The 18,557-nt window shown below is 43.5% G+C and overlaps 1 protein-coding gene across 3 annotated transcripts in view; it reads left to right on the plus strand.

The window, feature by feature from the left end:
* LOC147028980 (ras-related protein Rab-39B-like) overlaps positions 1–18,557 on the plus strand; it is an 88,611-nt gene that overhangs the window by 6,380 nt on the left and 63,674 nt on the right. The window contains exons 2-5 of one of the 3 annotated variants that reach the window (XM_085879876.1): positions 7,505–7,559; positions 8,517–8,670; positions 9,174–9,213; positions 9,503–9,612. The gene's annotated coding sequence lies outside the window, so the exon portion shown is untranslated. The remainder of the gene's footprint in view (positions 1–7,504; positions 7,560–8,516; positions 8,671–9,173; positions 9,214–9,502; positions 9,613–18,557) is intronic. The other 2 variants (XM_085879878.1, XM_085879877.1) reach the window with 2 other exon arrangements.

Below are 18,557 nucleotides of genomic sequence, written 5' to 3' on the forward strand. Positions count from 1 at the left end.
GCGAACCCTATCAAGATGAGCAAAGACCTTGCCCGGCACTGAGAGCAGCGTCACCCCTCGGCAGTTGTTTCAGTCCTGGTGATCACCCTTCTCTTTCCAGAGAGGGACAACAAGGCCCCTCTTCCAGTCAGTTGAGATGATGCCTGTGTTCCAAGCAGAGCACAGAACTGCACGCAACCACATGAGTGCAGAATTTTCACCAGCCTTGAGAAGGTCACCATTGGATGGCACAGATCTCAGGAGCTTCACCCCATTTCAACCGGTTCACCGCAGTCTGTGTTTCGACAAACGAAGGTGGATCACAGTGGATTGGATGGTTAGCAATAGGGATAGTAACAGCCCTGACATCCAACTCGACAGCTGGTGGATCAGCCTGCTGAAAGTAACCGGCCAAGCAACCCTTCACTTCGGACTCCTCTGTCAAGAGCCCACCACCCTCCGCTCTAACTGCAGTTCACCAAGGGATGGGCTAAGAGGAACGCAATGCGTGAATTCCCGTGTAAGCAGGACGAGAATAACTTGACCACAGGGGATTCTCTACTCTCTCACAGATTCCTCGCACATTGTCCTCCTTGTCCACCCTTGGCACACGTACAGTTTTACGCCTCAGCTCCCTGAACTGCTCAGCTCTACCATTAAGCCTGGCCCTGCAACTCTGGTAAAGGGCATCCAGTGTCCCTTGAGGCAAAATTCTTCTTCGCCCTTTGTTGAGTTCCAAGACATCCACCGGCAACATCAAGGATGGTGGTCTTGAAGGCACTCCAGAATTCTTCAGGATTCCAAAAGCACCCATACCCCCCAAATCCCCACTCAGCCTGTTCGCAAACTCCTCAGCTACCCAATAATCCTTAACTTGCCAACATGCAGCCTCGGCTGGCATGGTACCATTCTCCCGGATTTAAGCTGAAACTTCAGAGTTGCTACATTTTAACTGTAACTTCTGAGAGCAGTAACTCCACCATTAAGTCCAAGGAACTGTCGTTAGAACTCCGACACAGAATTGTACGGAGGTTTAGATCTTGGGAACGGTATAAAACAATTTCTGGAGTGTTAAAAGCTCACATGAGCACAGTTAGATGAGCCTCATCATTAGGGAATGGAAAGAATATGGAACAATCCCGATTCTTCCTCGAGCTGGCCATCCGACCAAACTAAGCAAGAAGAACCTTAGTTCAGTGAAGTGACCAATAACCAAATGACTACTCTGACAGAACTACAGAGTTCCTTGGCTGAGATGGGAGAACCTGTCGGAAGGACAAGAATCTCTGCAGCACTTCACAAATCGAGGCTTTATGGGAGAGTGGCCAGACAGAAGCCACTCCTGAGAAAAACACACATAGCAGCATGCTTGGAGATTGCAAAAAGGCGTGTAAAAAAAAAACTCTGAGAGCATGAGGCAAAATTTCCTGTGGTCAGATGAGACGAAAATTCTTGAGACTAATTATTTGGCCTGAATGCAAAGCGCTGCATCTGGCGAAAACTGAGCATAGCTCATCAACCATCTAACACCATCCTTACCATGAAACATGGTGGTTTCATCATCATGCTATGGGGAAGCTTTTCAGTGGCAGGGACTGGGAGACTTGAAATGATAGAGGGAACAATGAATGGAGCCAAATACTGGGAAATCCTTGAGGAGATCCTACTTCATAGTGCAAAAGACCTCAAACTGTGGCAAAGATTTATGTTCCAACAGGATAATGACACCAAGCGTACAACCAAAACAACACTGGAACGGCTTCAGAACAAGAATGTGAAAGTCCTTGATTCGCCCAATAGTGGGGCAACTTAGCATAACCATTGTGCATTTTGTAAGGAAAGCACCAAATTTGGCACACTAGTCACCTATCATATGATGAACAGATTTGGATATTGGGCCATCTCAAAATTTTTGATGGCAGTGGAAAATGGCTGCCACAGCCATCAGTGGCTGAATTTGAGATGGCCCAATATCCAAATCTGTTCATAATATGATAGGCTACTAGTGTGCCAAATTTGGTGCTTTCCTCACAAAATGCACAATTGTTATGCTATATTTAGCTAAGTTTCCCCACTACAACCAAAGCCCAGAGTTAAGTCCCATTGAGAATCTGTGGAAAAACTTGAAGATTGCTGTTCACTGACACTCTCCATCCAACTTGACAGGGCTTGAGCAAATGTGCAAGTAAAAATGGGAGAAAATCCCAAAATCCAGATGTGCAAAGTTGATACAGACATACCCAAGAAGACTCGAAGCTCTAATCGCTGCCAAAGGCGCTTCTACAAAGTATTGACTCAGGAGATTGAATACTTATTGATGCAAGACATTTCAACTTTTCATTTTTAATTAATTTGTAAAAAATTCTAAAATTATGTTTTCACTTTGTCATTATGGGTATTATGTTTATAAATCTGTGACATTTAAAAAAAAAAAGTTTAATCCATTTTACATTCAGGCTGTAACACAAAATGTGACAAATGTCAAGGGTTGTGAATGCTTTCTGAAGGCACTGCTGTATACACTTCACATAATATGTGAATACCTGTCCATTGTCCATGCACATGTGAAATAGAGTTTGTTCATAAATCCTGTATTTGCACATTATTCCGCCTTGAGAAGTCGGGTGAAAACCGAAATTACGTACAAGTGTACAACCTTCCATTTTTATCACTGGTGTATTGCATAAAAGGCCGTCAATAGGATAGGTTTGAGTTTTTTGTTTTGTTTTTTTGGACTTCAAATATTAATCATGACTGTTTTCTTTCCTCTGCATTGGTTGTAATCAAAACCTGCTTTTCTTTCATGATAAACAATGCATTGTTCCATTTTCAAATGTAAACAAGAAAAAGAGCAATCTTTGATTGCAGACCCTCGCCAGGGCTTATTTTGTGCGGTGTTTGTGTAGTTTTGTGCGGTGTATTTTGTGTAGCATTTGTGTATTGGTGTGTTGTGAAATTAATAAGAAACATAATTGGAACTGCCACATTATAACTGCTGCCAGTGATGACCGGGTACCAAGACGTCCTGCTTTGGTGCAACCCCACTTTGATTGGACACCTGACCCTGACTCATGACATTTTACAGTCCTATTTCATTAAATTTAGAATGGGATGAAAATAAATTGAATTCAAATCAAATGGAAGACCAAAGTCCTGCATTGGAATAATCAGAAGGAACCCAAACAAGTAAAAAGCAAAGATGAAGTCATAAAGAGGAACCTAGATGGGATTCACATTTCAGCTGCTGTTCCTCTACCCTCAAAGTCATCGAGGCATAGCCAAGTGAGTCTGATTCAAAAAAAAAACAAAAAAAAAAAAACAGACAAAGATAAAAAATAAATAAATAAATAATTCCAGCTGCCAGACCATGCATCTGATCAAGTTGAAATTTAAAACATGTATTCCCCATCACGTCAAGATCATAATTGTGAAGTTTCACATCGATTGATGAAGCAGTTCCAGAGAAACCTTTATTTAATATTTTTCTTCAATCCAATATGGCTGCCAAACCATGTGAGCGATCAATTATTCCTTTACAAACTTGTACACCAAAGTCTTGGGGAATATTGTGTGAAGTTTTCCCTCGATCTGTCCAACCGTTCTGGAGAATTTATTTTTATAGGTTTTCGGGTAAATCCAAGATGGCTGCCAAACCATCTGAGCTATGACATTGTATATGTGAACCTTTTGTTCCTCATGGATAGGCAGTCATATATGTAAAGTTTCACCTCGATCACTTCAGACACTTCAGAGAAGAAGATTTTTGAAGGATTAAAAAATATATATATGGCTGACAAGTCATATGACTGACAACATCATCAAAAAAAAAATTCTGTGCACCATTTTATCCCGAGATGACACGTAAAAAATTTCATACTGATCAGATGTAGCGTTCTACATTTGCAATTATGAGGTCATAATGAAGGCACCTATGATGTCATTAAAAAAAAACACATTCCCCATAAGGAGTGCTTGCCATGTGCCAAGTTTCAATTTTTCCTTTGTGTGATTTCAGAGATACAGAGGTCCAAAGTTCTCTCGTTTTTCCTACATGGCTGCCACACCACTTGACCTATGACGTCATAATTATCAACAAAACATTCCACATGAGTAGTCACTACTATGGTGAAAATTTCATCTCGATCCGACAAGCGGTGGCAGAAAAAAACACTAAAGTTCTGTGCGGACAAACAAATAACCAAATGAAAAATCACTTACAGAGCGACACTTGGCAAAATGGAACAAAGTAGAATGGCACTCGGTTGAGCGCATTCCTCCGCCATGTTGAATAATATAATTTACGTTTTGTGTCCCACTGATGGGCTGGATCTGAACCAAAATTTAATCTGCTTGTTCTTGTCACCTAACCAACCCATCTACATGTTTTTGTCATAACTCATCCTCAACTATTTGAGACATAATGATACACAGTATACAGACATAGTGTTTGGCCTTATTTATAAATTAAGCCTGTGTTGACCATAAAAAATAATTAATTGGTGGTTGAATTCATTGACCTGATATGGAAATGCTCTTCAAATTTCAGGTCAATTGGATGAAAATTGAGGATTTTAGAAAATTGTCCCAAATTGGCCTTTTGGTCTATTTTGACCTTATAGCCTATATTCACCTCAAAATTAATAGGTGGTTGAATTCACCGACCTGATATGCAAGTGCTCTTCAAATTTCATGCCAATCAGATGAAAATTGAGGGTTTTAGAAAATGTGGCTCAAATTGGCCTTTTTTCATATTTTGACCTTTTGGCTGATGGTGATCTCAAAAATAATAGGTGGTTGAATTTACTGACCTGATCTGTAAATCCTTTTCAAATAATTCAAGTCAATTGGATGAAAATTGAGGATTTTCGGAAATTTGGCTCAAATTGGCCTTTTGGTCGATATAAATCTCAATATTAATAGGTGGTTGAATTCAGTGACCTCATGTGCAAATGGTCTTCAAATTTCAAGTCCAGCAGATGAAGATTGACAATTTTAGAAACAATTTATTAATTTGGCCTATGTTGGGTTGACCTTATGGCCTATGTTGACCTTTTGACCTATGTTAACCTTAAAAGTAATAGGTGGTTTAATTCATTGACCTGACATGCAAGTCCTGTTAAATTTTCAAGTCAATCGGATGAAATTTGAGGATTTTAGAAACTTTGGCTCAAATCGGCCTCTTGGACTATGTAGACCTTTTGTGTCGACTGAACCAAGTAACAAACAAACTTCAATGTGGGGCCGTCGCAGGGTCGGTGACATTACTCTCCAAAATTTTCAGAACGGTCAGTTGAGCGGTTTGGGCTGGAGGTGAGCAGACAGACAAACAAACAAACATACCGAGCCGAGCTGAGCCGAATCGAGCCGAGGTGATTAACATACTTGTCAAAAAAAATTAATAAATTGCCAAGTAACAAACAAGTTATAACACAAACAGTAAATATCGAGCTGAGCCGAGCCGTGCTGAGTCGAACCGATCCGTGCCGTGCTGAGCCGTATCAAGCAACTGGAGGCGATCAACATACTTGTCAATAAAAAAATTGCAAAGTAATGAAAAATTGCTCATAGCATGACACCTGGCAAAAAGGAATGGCACTCGGAAGAGCACATACCTCCGCCAGGCTGAATAGTTTACATTTTGTATGCCACTGATAGGTCGGATCTGAATCCGGACCTTAACCAAAATCGAATCAGTTTGTTCTTGTCGCCTAAGCAACGCATGTAACTAGTTCTTGTTTTGTCATAACTCGTCCACAACGTTTTGGGACTTCATATGATACATAGTTTTTGGCTCCGTCTCTCAGTGGTGAAGAATCACTTGAAAAACTCTCGGATCCGGATCCGGATCTTCACAAAAATGGAATCAGTTTGTCGTTGTCACACACCCAACATGTCCACCAAGTTTAATCCGAATCCGTCCACAACTTTTTGAGATATCCTGCTCACAGACAAACAGACAGCCAGGGTTGAAAACATCACCCCTGTCCACCTTCAATGGTGGATGTAACTCGAGAGTTCATAGAATTCAATTCCCCATGTAGTTTTTAGCCCGCTTGTTCAAAGAACAGAGAGCTATAGCGATACCCCCGGCGTGAGCGTCAGCGTCAGCGTCAGCGTGACCGTGAAAATGTTAAAGTTTTTGGTACAAGTTATTTCCTTTCTAATGTTTTTATCGACCACACTATTTTTTACTGATTACAATATACAAATACATATGTTGCTTTAAAATTATTTGGATCAGACTTCACTGCAATGCTTTATAAAAAATATTATTAAACTAGTTTTTTAAAAACGAAAAATGTATAAACAGGCGAGCATTGGGTGGCTTTGACACCAACTCTCTGGTTAGTATACTGGGAGGCAATGAGAACTCATACCAAATTAGAATTTACATTTATTTCAGAGCATGTGAAAAAAGATCGATGTGTGCAATCACATGAGATAGCCCTGACACTTCCCTGCTTGAATATTGTCATTTTTACTGCAACGTTGTCATACAGCAAGCAAAAGTACCCATCCCCAGTGACGAGAAAGTTGAAGTTGATCTACCAATTTACATTATTTCATGGGCTTTAAAAAGGTTAATTGTGTTGCACTCTTGGTTTCACTCAAGCCTTTCCACCCAAGTGGTTTATGATAAAGTTCCCAAAATAAGAGGGGGACACCGGGACAGTTTGCGGGACTACGCCTGGCTGCGAACATCCGCTACCGACTCTTGCACTGACGGCTTGGATGGCTTCTTTGGATGGTCTCAAAATTTCTCTATTCGTTGGCTGGAAAGCATTATCATGGGCTAATTTTCCTTTCACAGACCTTGCAGATATGCTCAAGGTGTCAACCCCTGCTGCTGCTCCTTCAGTAACTGTCATAAATGCTCCAGTTCTGCAATGAGCTGGTCAACTTTTTCATCACCCATCTTTGATTTTGCAGTACCATTTCATTTAACATACTATTTCATCCAGCACATACAGGGCCTGTAGAAGGTGTACACCCCCTTTCAAATATTTCTTCTTTTGCTGCCTTATAGCCTGGAATTAACTTGCATCAAATCAGACTTTTTTCCACCTTTATTTACACGTCGTAACCCGGAACTTCCAAGTGAAAAACAAATTCTACAAATTTCTGAAAATTAATTATAAAATACAAAACTGGAATATCTTGGTTGGATTAGTGTCCTCCCCCCTGAGTTAATACTTGGTGGAAGCACCTTTAACAGCAATTACAGCTGTGAGTCTGTTTGGATAGGTCTCTACCAACTTTGCACACCTTGATTGGGAAATATTTGCCCATTCTTCTGAACAAAACTGTTCAAGCTCAGTCAAGTTGTGTGGGAAGTGTTAATGGACAGTAATATTCAAGTCATGCCACAGATTTTAGATTGGATTTAGGTCAGTGCTCTGACAGGGCCACTCAAGGATATTTATCTTTCTGGTCCGTAGCCACTTCAGTGTTGCTTTGCCTGTGTGCTTCGGGTCTTTGTCAGGCTGAAAGGTGAACTTCTGTCCCAATTTCAACTTTCTTGCAGAGGGCAGCAGGATTTCCTCCAGGATTTTTCCAGGATTCACTTCAATTTAATACAGGTGAAGGCCAAGTAAATTGATGTGTGATTTTGAAGGTGATTGGTTACACCTGAGCTAATTTACAATTGCTATTATAAGGGGGGTGGACACTTATCCAATGAGGATATTCTAGCTTTGTATTTTTATTTAATTTTTCTGAAATTTATAGATTTTGTTTTTCACTTGGAAGTTGTGGGTGGAATGTATAAATAAAGGTGGAAAAAGTCTGATTTAATGAAATTTAATTCCAGGATATAAGGCAACAAAAGGTGAAAATTTCGAAAGGGGGGTGTAGACTTTTTATCGGCACTGTATAACTCTGCTCATAGGAATGTACTTAACATTTCATGTAACAATAAAATGTTATAACAATAACAATGAAATGTTATAAAACTTTGCATGCGATGTGTTACAGGATAGTTGAGCACGTACAACCTACGATATTTTAAACCCTCGATATTCCTAGGATATCGTCTGGCAATATTCTGGCATTGTAACCTCGATATTCCTTGGATAGTTACCATGAATGGTGGCAGGGCTCTTACACCTCAACTCAAGTCACTGCCTTGAATTGTGCTGATACCCCCAAGACTCTCCTGCTGTACTAGATGCTCCTCATTCGCCACAGCGGCTCTACAAGTTACTGTGGTTGATAATAGTCGTATCTCCTCTGAAGTACTTTCTCTGACTTTTGCTCTTCATGTCCTCCCACTCTTGGTATCCTCACACGAGGCCTCATTTCTTTCATTTTATTTTTTCCTTTTAATAATCCCTCACCATTTGATTTCAGTCTGTCCCCCTTATTCCTTCGCTTCCCCTGCTGGCCCGTAGCATTATAATTATTGTTGTGAGTTGTTTATTTTTCGAGCTTATTTAGTTTCTGTTCTTGTATGCCTATAATTATTACCTCTGCCACCAAAGGTGGAAGGAAGTTGTTTTCACCCCTCTCTGTCTGTTTGTTTGTCTGTTTTTGTGCAGGATATCTCAAAAAGTGGGGGACGGCTTCGGATGAAACTTTGGGGACCAGTTGGGTGTTTGATAACGACGAATAGATTCGATTTTGGTGAAGATCTGAATCCAGATCCGGATACGAGAATCATTTGATTTAAAAGTGATTCTTCACCATAAAGAGGTGCGGCCAAAAACGATGTATAGCATGATGTTTCAAAAATTTATTGGGCCCGATATGTTCTACTGGATCGGGCATTGCATGGGGGAGGTTATGCACTCTACCGAGTGAGCGCCATTCTAGTAGTATTTCTGTCCTTGTATGTTCTTGCATATAAATGATTTATTCATAATCAAGGTGAAATTACTCTTCGGCTTCCTTCGTGAAATTCGGGTCTAAATCCAACCACTTGGAATGCTAAGCGAGAAAGTATATCCACTCGACTGATCGAGCATCTGAGATTGCATTTCTCAAAGCTCCAGCTTTAGGGTGTTGATTATTACTGACCCAGAGATGCATGCCATTATCGAGAGAAATTTTCTTTGGTCTTCATTTCTGCTGAAATAATAAATAACTCCTAAAATTAATTTATTACAAAAACAGAATGGTCTCCATTTGTGTAAATGATTTAATATTGAAATTCTGTTGTGAATATGGTGGCTGATTATTCTGTTTGTGGTGTGCAGAGGATTAAGACTGAAGTGCTTGTTTACATCACACAATAAGGTAGGTTAGAAGCCGATTTGAATGTTTGCAAACAAAAGTCACCATTCCGCATTTGTAAACTTTTGCAATCAATATACATCCTTTTTTTGTTTTGGTCCATTTTATTATCCGAGAAGGATATGCTTAAATGGCTTCTTTAAAAAAAAATAAAAAAAGAAGAAAAGTTTACTGCTGTTACAATCACTCTTGCACACATAATGTATACATTATTTATATGTTCTGCATAAACAAATGTAACTGAGGATGTTTCATAATTATTCATTCATTCATCTACCATGCTCTATTACAGAGCATCGGATGTGCCGAAGCAGTTTCTTTGGCAAGAGTTACAATCCTGGGCCGTCATCGCTCTGACGCAGGATACTCGGCTGAGGGTGCAGGAATTTGGAATTTGTTCAGGTTGTATATCAGTAGTACGAAAATGAGAGTTTTGGGACATCCCCAATTTAACATTGACGTCAATGGGGAAAAGGGATAAACTTTTTGACAGCTGTATTTTTGAGCACCTCCATTTCTCCCGAGTATTACTCAACAATATTTTTTTAATGTAAAAGAACAATATAACAAGTTGATTTATAATACTAAAAATTGTATTATGATTTATTCTCATGAAGTTATGAAGCAGATATTCTCCACAACCAATTGCTCTTCCGCTCACCCTCCTCTTACCTCCCCCACCCCCTTGCCCCTTCCCCCCACAATCTCTCAATTCAAGTTGTATTGGACGTGTATAAAAAAATATTTAGCATTGAAGTAAATGAAAAAGGGTTAAAACATATTGACTATCCCACCCCACTTTTGAATCAACATGACTAAAATTAATCAAATATATTTGTCCATAAACAAAAGACTATTTAATCAATTGAGTATATTGTTACATTTGTTGGGATAAATGGAGGAATCCCATAGTGAAGATAGAATTGTATAATACAGCATGGACACTGTATGGGTAGGAGACATCTCAATGTAATTTAAGTCGGGAAAACTGTGAGCTTAAGATTGTTTACGTGTCACCACACGGTGGGGTGGTGTTGTGTTTACTAAGTAGGGTCTAAGGTTAGTTTCTCCCAGTATGTGATTGCACCCCCGTGACCTTTTCCTACCATTTTGCATTTACGGGGCCGGCCGCAAAGAAGCACGTTTTTGCAGCAACAACAACAACAACAACAACAACCGACCCAACTGCCGATAGAACCCAAACATTCCTGAGCAGACTAAACCCCACTTCCCAGGAATCGTAACTGGCAGGCAATGCCCCCAAAGTTCATGATTGGTCAGGGTGACGTCAAAAAGAAGGTTCTAGAGAGAAACGGCAGTTGGAGGAAGAAGAGTGCATCTCTCAGTTATAACTCGGCAGTCTCCCTTGTTGAATGGTCGAGGAGGAAGCAGGCCCGTCGCCAGGGCTCAGTATTAAGGGGGGCATATGAACTGGATGGGGGGGGGCAATTATAATATTTAATATTTTTGATAACCTGGTATGCTATTGACCCTATGCACTAAGCGAGTGACATCACAGCGGAAGGTAAGGCTCCACCATATTGAGTGGCAAAAAGGCATGGCTACCACGCACGTGTCACACGAACTTCTGGGCTATTTCCATGGATTAGATCAGTGCTTCTCAAACTATCTGATGTGGTGGTCCGGCAGGTTTTTTTTTCCAATGTGCCAGGGACCGGTACCATATTTGTGCCATATTATTATTTGTTTATGATCCGAGAAAATATTGTTTGAACATCCATAGTAATATTAATTTATACCGGAAAAATATTAAAATATAATGAATCTCATAAGAGTTGACATATGTATATATATATATATATATATATATATATATATATATATATATATATATATATATATATATATATATATATATATATATATATATAAAATATATTAGCCTGGTGTTGGCGTAGTGGCTTGGGATCCAAAAGGTCCTGAGTTCAAGCCTCGTTGGCCGCTTGAATTAATACACACCAGGAGGTTGACTCGGCCTGTCATCCTTCCGAGGTCAGCGAAGTGAGTACCAGTGTACTGGGCCCGGTGTATACCCCGGTTAGAATAGGTGTACCATATCCCTGTGTTGTAAGAGGCGACCAGGGTTGCGGCAGGAAGGGCATCCGGTGTAAAACCTATGCCAAATCATTATGCGGATCATCACGGATGATCTGCTGTGGCGACCCCTAACGGGAGCAGCCGAAAAAAGAAGAAGATATATATATATATATATATATATATATATATATATATATATATATATATATATATATATATATATATATATATATATATATATATATATACTTCTCTCTCGTATTTTGAATTTGTCGGCTTAAATATATTACTTTTCAAGATTTTATACATTACATGTTATATATTATGATAATGTGAAACTGGAAACTCTCCGCGGACCGGCAGCCAATGACTCGCGTACCGGAAACGGTCCACGTACCACCACTTTGAGTAGCACTGGATTAGATGATATTTCTAAGAAGAGGTACTGTGAAAAACTGAAGCTGTGTGGTCTTAGTGAAGATCCTTATATTATTTCAAAGGATAAATGGACAACAGAAAGGAAATTTTGGCCTCAAATCGTTTTCCCTGACATCTATGTTTACCTTGTTGAAACGCCGAGTCCTTACACTCAAGCCAGCCTGAAAGCCTTCAAGAGTATGGACGCTTACTCATATTATATTGCCGGGTTTGTTAGTGATATAACCTCGACGAAAGCTGACAAGAACTGTATTATCGTGAGGGTAAAGGTTAAGCCTGTTTTCTTTCATTTCACGATTATTGTATTCGTTGTTGCTCGTTTTGTTCAACAACCAGCATCACTTTTTTTAACCTGACTGCTGCCACAAGTTAATTCCAAGTGAAGCTCTTGTCTAAATGCTGAATTTGTAGAAAATCTTCGTTCGTCAGTTTGCTTTCAGATACATGATATTTTTTCCATGACAAACATCCGGTGTAATGCCACGCTGCTGTGGATATTTCCAAGTGCTAGTTTTTTATGTATTATACACATCAATGTGACTTTCTGTGGTGAAACAACTCAGAACTGTGCGCGTTAGACAGCTGTTAGAAAGGCGATCTGGCCTATCTCATTCTGTCAATAAAACAAGGGATATAATGCATTTTAATGATACAAATCAGACGATATTTTGTAACCACCATCTATTTAATACCAACTACTCAAATAACGTATCAGAAATTAGTTACATACCGAAGACAAAATGAAGGCCTCACAACCAGTCATGTTCGCCAGGTCACTATTTTTCTCTTCTCAGAACCGATATCTAAAGATTTCGTCAGTCTACTTCGGCGGGAAAGCGGTAAAACTGTATTCCAGAGCCTTGAGTATATCGCCGAGTACATCCCGGGGCACAACAACTCTTACCCATTTGCAGAAAAAAATCGCTTGCTTGGAAATAACGGTGTAGTTGAAGTGGAGACTATCGGTTGTTATGGATGCGGTATACTTTCTTGCCACTCAATATGGTGGAGCTGCCACAGTCACATGACCGGTGACGTCGTCTGAATAAGGGCTTTTGTATTCATGCGGCATTGACACATCTATACTGAGATGCTGTTGCATACTAACCAAATTGATCTCAGCTAGATTTAATGTTCCGATGTTTTTGGCCTAAAATTATTCGAATGCAGGAGAGCCGCAAAAAACTGTCACATTCACAATGCAGATATTCAATGATTAGACAATTGGCACCAATTCAGGTGAACTTATACAAGGTGTTGTCAAGAATTGGCATTAGAAAATTAATATACCAGAGATACAATTACTAAACGGGGGGAGGTTGGCACCGGCATCAGTGCACTTTCAAATAAGATACAGTAGGCTATGACCTGCGATCATCACGTTAAACTATCAACAGCAAATACAACCAGCCTGAAGATACCACAAAGTCCGCATTGAAAGCAGTCAATTACACAGCTTTAAAGCAGTCAACACGAGAAATCCCACAACATCTATAAGAGCAGACACATAGTACCGGTTTCTATTTAGCTGGTCAGCATTGAGGAGTGTGGAAATCTCCTTACCACAATCGATGCGCCTCTCATTCTCCTTCCACCTCAAAATACAAGTTAAATGTTCCTTTGAAGTTTTGTGAAACCCCCTGTCTTTCTCAACGTGTTTGTGAAACCCCCTGTCTTTCTCAACGGCATGTTTCCAAATCCGGTAGCCTCGCACTGTGAAAGTAGAGTCCACTGGGCCGCGTGCAGTGTTAAACTTCCTACATGGATAGCAGAATGCATCTGTCTGCACACTGTATTCCAGCCATTCATTAGTCTGGTACCACGAGGACACAAAAGAGCGACTCTTGTTCTGAAACAGATGGCCAGGGTACCGCTGTAGAACAACTTGATTCGGTCTCTCACTTCCAAGATCATCGGGAAGCGGCTTGACAGTCATAGCCGATCCCGAGGCCGCCACCGAGCGTGGTAACCCGGCTGCCTGCGCTGGGGCTCCAGCCGCAGGGCTAACATTGCTGGCTTGGCCAGGTTGGCCAGCTTCTGTCTATTTCATCGACATGATCGTCTCCTCCTCCTCCTCCTCCTCCTCCTCCTCCTCCTCCTCCTCCCCCTCCAACTCCTCCCACAACATGTCTTTCATCATCATCTTCATTTTCATCGGTTGCATTTTTTCCTTTTTTTCATTTTCATACATCCATGTCTTTTTCTGCTGCTGCTAGCTAGTGCTGTCCGTGACTCGTCCCTCGTGACTCGTGTCACTAATCTCGCGACTCGCCAGATTTGACGGTTGACGGTTTTATTTATTAAATGGTCCATGCATCAAAAACAGGTTTTATCTGCATAATTTCAAATGTAAGCACGATTGCAAACACACATTTTTTTAATTTTTATTATAAAATTACTTTTATAAGATGGAGGGTTGTGAAGATCACGCGGTGCACTTCATCGTTAATTATGTAAATTTGTCTTTTCCTTAATCATATTATCATATGACGATATTACATTTATACCTAACTTACAACCAATCAGGTAACCTGCTTAATAGGGCCTCCATATCGAAGTCGCTGATTGGCTATTCCTTAAAACTAAATGATCCACAATATATATATATATATATATATATATATATATATATATATATATATATATATATATATATATATATATATATTGTTGCGGTCTTCGCGCCCGCCGGCGTGCGACGGCCACGTAACTCGAATCGCGGCACGTCGCCCACCGGACGGACAATCCAGTCGTGACCCTCTCGGACTAACGCCGGGAACCAGTCACGGGTGGACCTTTCGGTCACACCGCGATCGAGCCAATCAGCCCCCGCGTGGGATAGGGTTGCTCGCCAAATTCGAACTACCTAAGTACCCACGCGGAGGGTAGACCGGGCGATCGCACCTCGCCGCAGGTCGACTTCGGACACGGGCCACTTCAGCGACCCGTTCCGTACTATCAGAATAACCGAGCGGTGTTATCGTCGACCTCGACGGTTCGATTAATTATCGGGCGTATTCAGCCCACTACCAACCCTTTACGTGAAGCAAGATGGGGGTTCAATGGGGAAAAAGACGAAGCGAAGCGGGAGAACAGTTCAACAATAAAGCACGTTTATTCTCGGCACACGGGAAGCACACAAATACAATTCCACCAAATGCACACAAAAAGAAAACACAATTCCATTTTACACAAAAAGCAAACATAAAAGTGAAGACACAGTGCAGAGCTAATACCGACTACCGAGCACACGGCAACACTTATACAATTCTACTTCACAGACGGCGCCGACAACACATACCCCAAAACCAAGGAAAAGAAATACCCTCAAGAATGAGGTAGGCCTGGGGCCGAGACCTGGTCGGGCCTACCCGTCTGGTGATGAGACGCGGAGCGGCGATGGCCCGCAACCCGCGGGCCTCGTGGACAGTGCCTGGCAGGGGTGGGAGACAGGGGCCCCCCTTGGCCGCACTATCTCAGCGCGGGGGAAACAGGAGGGGGTTGCTGATGCTCGGGGTATAGAGGATCTTTATTATGTGCGACGAGCGTCTCCACCTCGGCCAGGTCGCGCTGCCGGCCTCCCTCGGGCGCGCAGCTCCTTGCCCACGACGCGAGCACCCTTCGTCCGACTCGCCGCCTCTCCACAGCTCGTCCCCTCCGTTCCGACTTCAACGCACACGACGAGCAGCTCCACCGCCCGCGAAGTCTTGTCCCTCTGCTTCCGACTCTCCTTCACCTCGTTCCGACCTTTACGACTCCCTTCTTCCTCGTTCCGACTTTTACTACTCCTTTCACTGGCCAGAACACCGTCCTTTTATCCCCCCGTAACTTCGCCTTTGACCCCCTCCCTTTGACCTTTCACCTCGCTCCCCATTGGCCCGAGAAAAAGTGGGCGTGAAGGCTTTTTGATCCACAAATTTGCATATATCGATCGCCCTGGGGGCGAGTGAGTCGCCCCTCGCTCACCGATTGGACGGCAAAAAGTGGGCGTGTGTCGTTTTCGATCCGTTTTGAAGCAGAAAATCCGTGGTTTTGTACACGCTGTTCAACGTGCGCCCTACACGAGTCCAGCATCGGTGCCCATGAGTGGCGCGAGATGACGGTGATGCGATGGTGGCGGTTGCGACGGTAAAGGTCATGGCGGTTGTGGTGAAGCGGCGTTGTGGTTGGTGGTTGTTGTTGTGGTTGTGATGGTGGCGATTGGTCCAAAATAAAGATAGTAAAAAAAACGGCTATCCTGAAGAGTCGCAGCACGTATAAATGACATGTATTCCCACTAGACAACGGGTTTGGGCCTAACTACACATGCACTTACCGAGATACCTCACCTAAGGGACCTGAATGGTGGTTTGCGAATCTGGTAACCACAACACTACCCCCTTCCCTTTTTACAGACTCGTCCCGAGTCGTTAAATTTTCGTGTGCCATCATGTGTAGTTTTCCCCTAGTACATTTTACCTACGGATCCCTGAGTGCGACATTCATGGTATTCATGTCCCCAAAATAAATAACCTGAGTGCTGCGTAACTATCTAAACAAACCCACTCACACGGACGACTTAAATAAAATTGCCGGCGCTAAGACATACATGCCGGGGGCGCACTCATATGTACAGTACATCTTAACCTTAACTTACAAATTTTACACTAAACCATGGCCCAGGATCATCGAACTCTGCAAAAAGAAAGCAGTTAACAGGGAGCCAGGCTGCCCGCATGCAGTCTCTGACTCAAATAATGCAGGTGACAGGGAACGTGGCTGGCTGCTCACACGCAGTCCAAGGCCTTCCCTTTCGAACTGAACGCAGTGAACCACAACGGTGCATGGGCTGCACAAACGCAGTCTCCGTGCCAGCTCAAGTGGCACACGCAATGAGCACAACGAATGGATGCATGGACACAAACACGGTGCACGGGCCGCCACTGCAGGCCCGTGTTGTAGCTGCCAACAGGGCAGTTCTCGCAGCTTGCAAACTGTTGCCTTGATCCTGGCGCACATGGAAATGAACAGGGGGGGCAAAGCAAAAATTGAACGGGGCTGGTGAACGTGGGCAGTGGGCATGGCATGGCAAAGGTGAGCAGGCAAACACAGCCCGCAGAAGAAGGCCGCTGCAGGCAAACTCAGCCGGCAGATGAACTAGCCGGCACAGGCCTTGAAGAAAAAACAGCCAGCAGATGAACTGGCCGGCACAGGCCTCGAAGAAAAACAGCCAGCAGATGAACTGGCCGGCACAGGCCTTGTAGCACACAGCTGCCGATGAAGTTGGGCGGCCTCCGGCTTGAAGTAAAACACGGCCAGCCGATGAAGTGGCCAGCCTTTGCCGTTCAGTGGAGGTTGGTGGAGGAGTGCGGTGGTGCTGGCCACTCGGAAGGCGGGCTCGGACCTACCTCCCTGTCTCCCTCCCAACCTATCGCCTTTGCCTGTCACTGTACATACCCACTCCCTTAATTTGTCAAACTCCAATTTAGCCCCAACTTATTTTTATTTTTATTTTTTATGTTTACTTCCCCTCTATAAATCGTCCCCTAACCCCTTTTATCGTCTTTGTTCGGCTAACCTATCCTGTCACCTAGCCTACTCCCAACCCCTACGTTCCCTTCCCGGAGAATAAGGGAGAGCTAACGTCCTGTGTCGAGGCCCAACGAAGCCTCAGAATGGCCTCCCCAGAGTTCGGCGATCTTAACACCAAGTGGGTCCAGCGGCCCACAACGACAACGAGGGATGGATGGTGCGGAGGGGTACATCTCCTAATCTACCCCTAACCATTTAACTGTTAAACTACCCGGGGCTTTCAACAAGCGCCTCTCGCTTAAACTATTGGTTCTAACAACCCAGATTCCCGTCGCCTGTGTTGGTGTCCTTACAATTTCGGGCCTCGCCCCCAATTTTCTCTCCGTGCCCTCACACGGTCTCCTGGCTGCACAGGACACGTGGCTCCCTTTGGCAGGCACGACCCTCTGCCGAATCTCCCGCTATGGCACCCCCGGGCACTACACTGCCTCCGAGCCTACCAGCTCCCTAACACCGGGAGTGCCCCCATGGCACCTCCTGAAACCCACACGTGGCAGGCCGGGCTCACGGGGCCGGTTCCGAGGGTCACCCGGGCCCACTGCACTGCCCACGCGGCTAATGGCGGCCCGGGCCCCCCGCAGCAAGCAGGCGCACCCCGTGCCCACTACTCTATCCCGGCCCCCCATGGGCCTTGGCCCTACCGCGGCCGACTAGCCTGGTGCCCGGGGTACCCACTCAGCGATACTCACCTTTCGCAGCCACGCTCCCAAGCCCGTCAACAGGGCTCCTGCACCCCTCCAAATGGGTTTCGAGCCTACACTCCCACCAACAACAAAACGACCTCCATTTTTGTTAATTTGACTACCCCAGCTAACTCACTCCACACTGACCCCGGGGGTCCCTTGGGCGGGAGTCACTCCTCCCCCCAATCACTCATCGCACCATGCATTCCCCATTCACTCCACACACACAGACCCGCTGGCCTCACTCACTCACCAAGCACATGCTTCCACTTCACTCACCAACTCTTCAACACACACACCACTGAACTCTGCCATCCTCCTAACTACCTCCCCTAACTAACTCGTGCTCCCACGTCGTCCCTTGAACTACAGCACGTTCCTTTTAACCTACGTAGCTAAGCTACGTCCCCACTACACATTCATAAGTCTGTCCATGTCCTCAAATAATCCCATTAATCAATTTCCCAACCTAAATCTGGCTACAATCCCTCTAACTAATCCATTCCACGGACTCCATGAGGACTTACCCCTGCCCCATGAAGTCGGTCTAACTAAGCTAACCCTTCCCCCTAACTAGTTTCCATCCTGTGCCCAGTA

The sequence above is a fragment of the Eptatretus burgeri genome, chromosome 4 (assembly GCF_056783735.1).
Source record: "Eptatretus burgeri isolate ZD-2024b chromosome 4, Ebu_testis_v1, whole genome shotgun sequence".
NCBI lineage: Eukaryota > Metazoa > Chordata > Myxini > Myxiniformes > Myxinidae > Eptatretus > Eptatretus burgeri.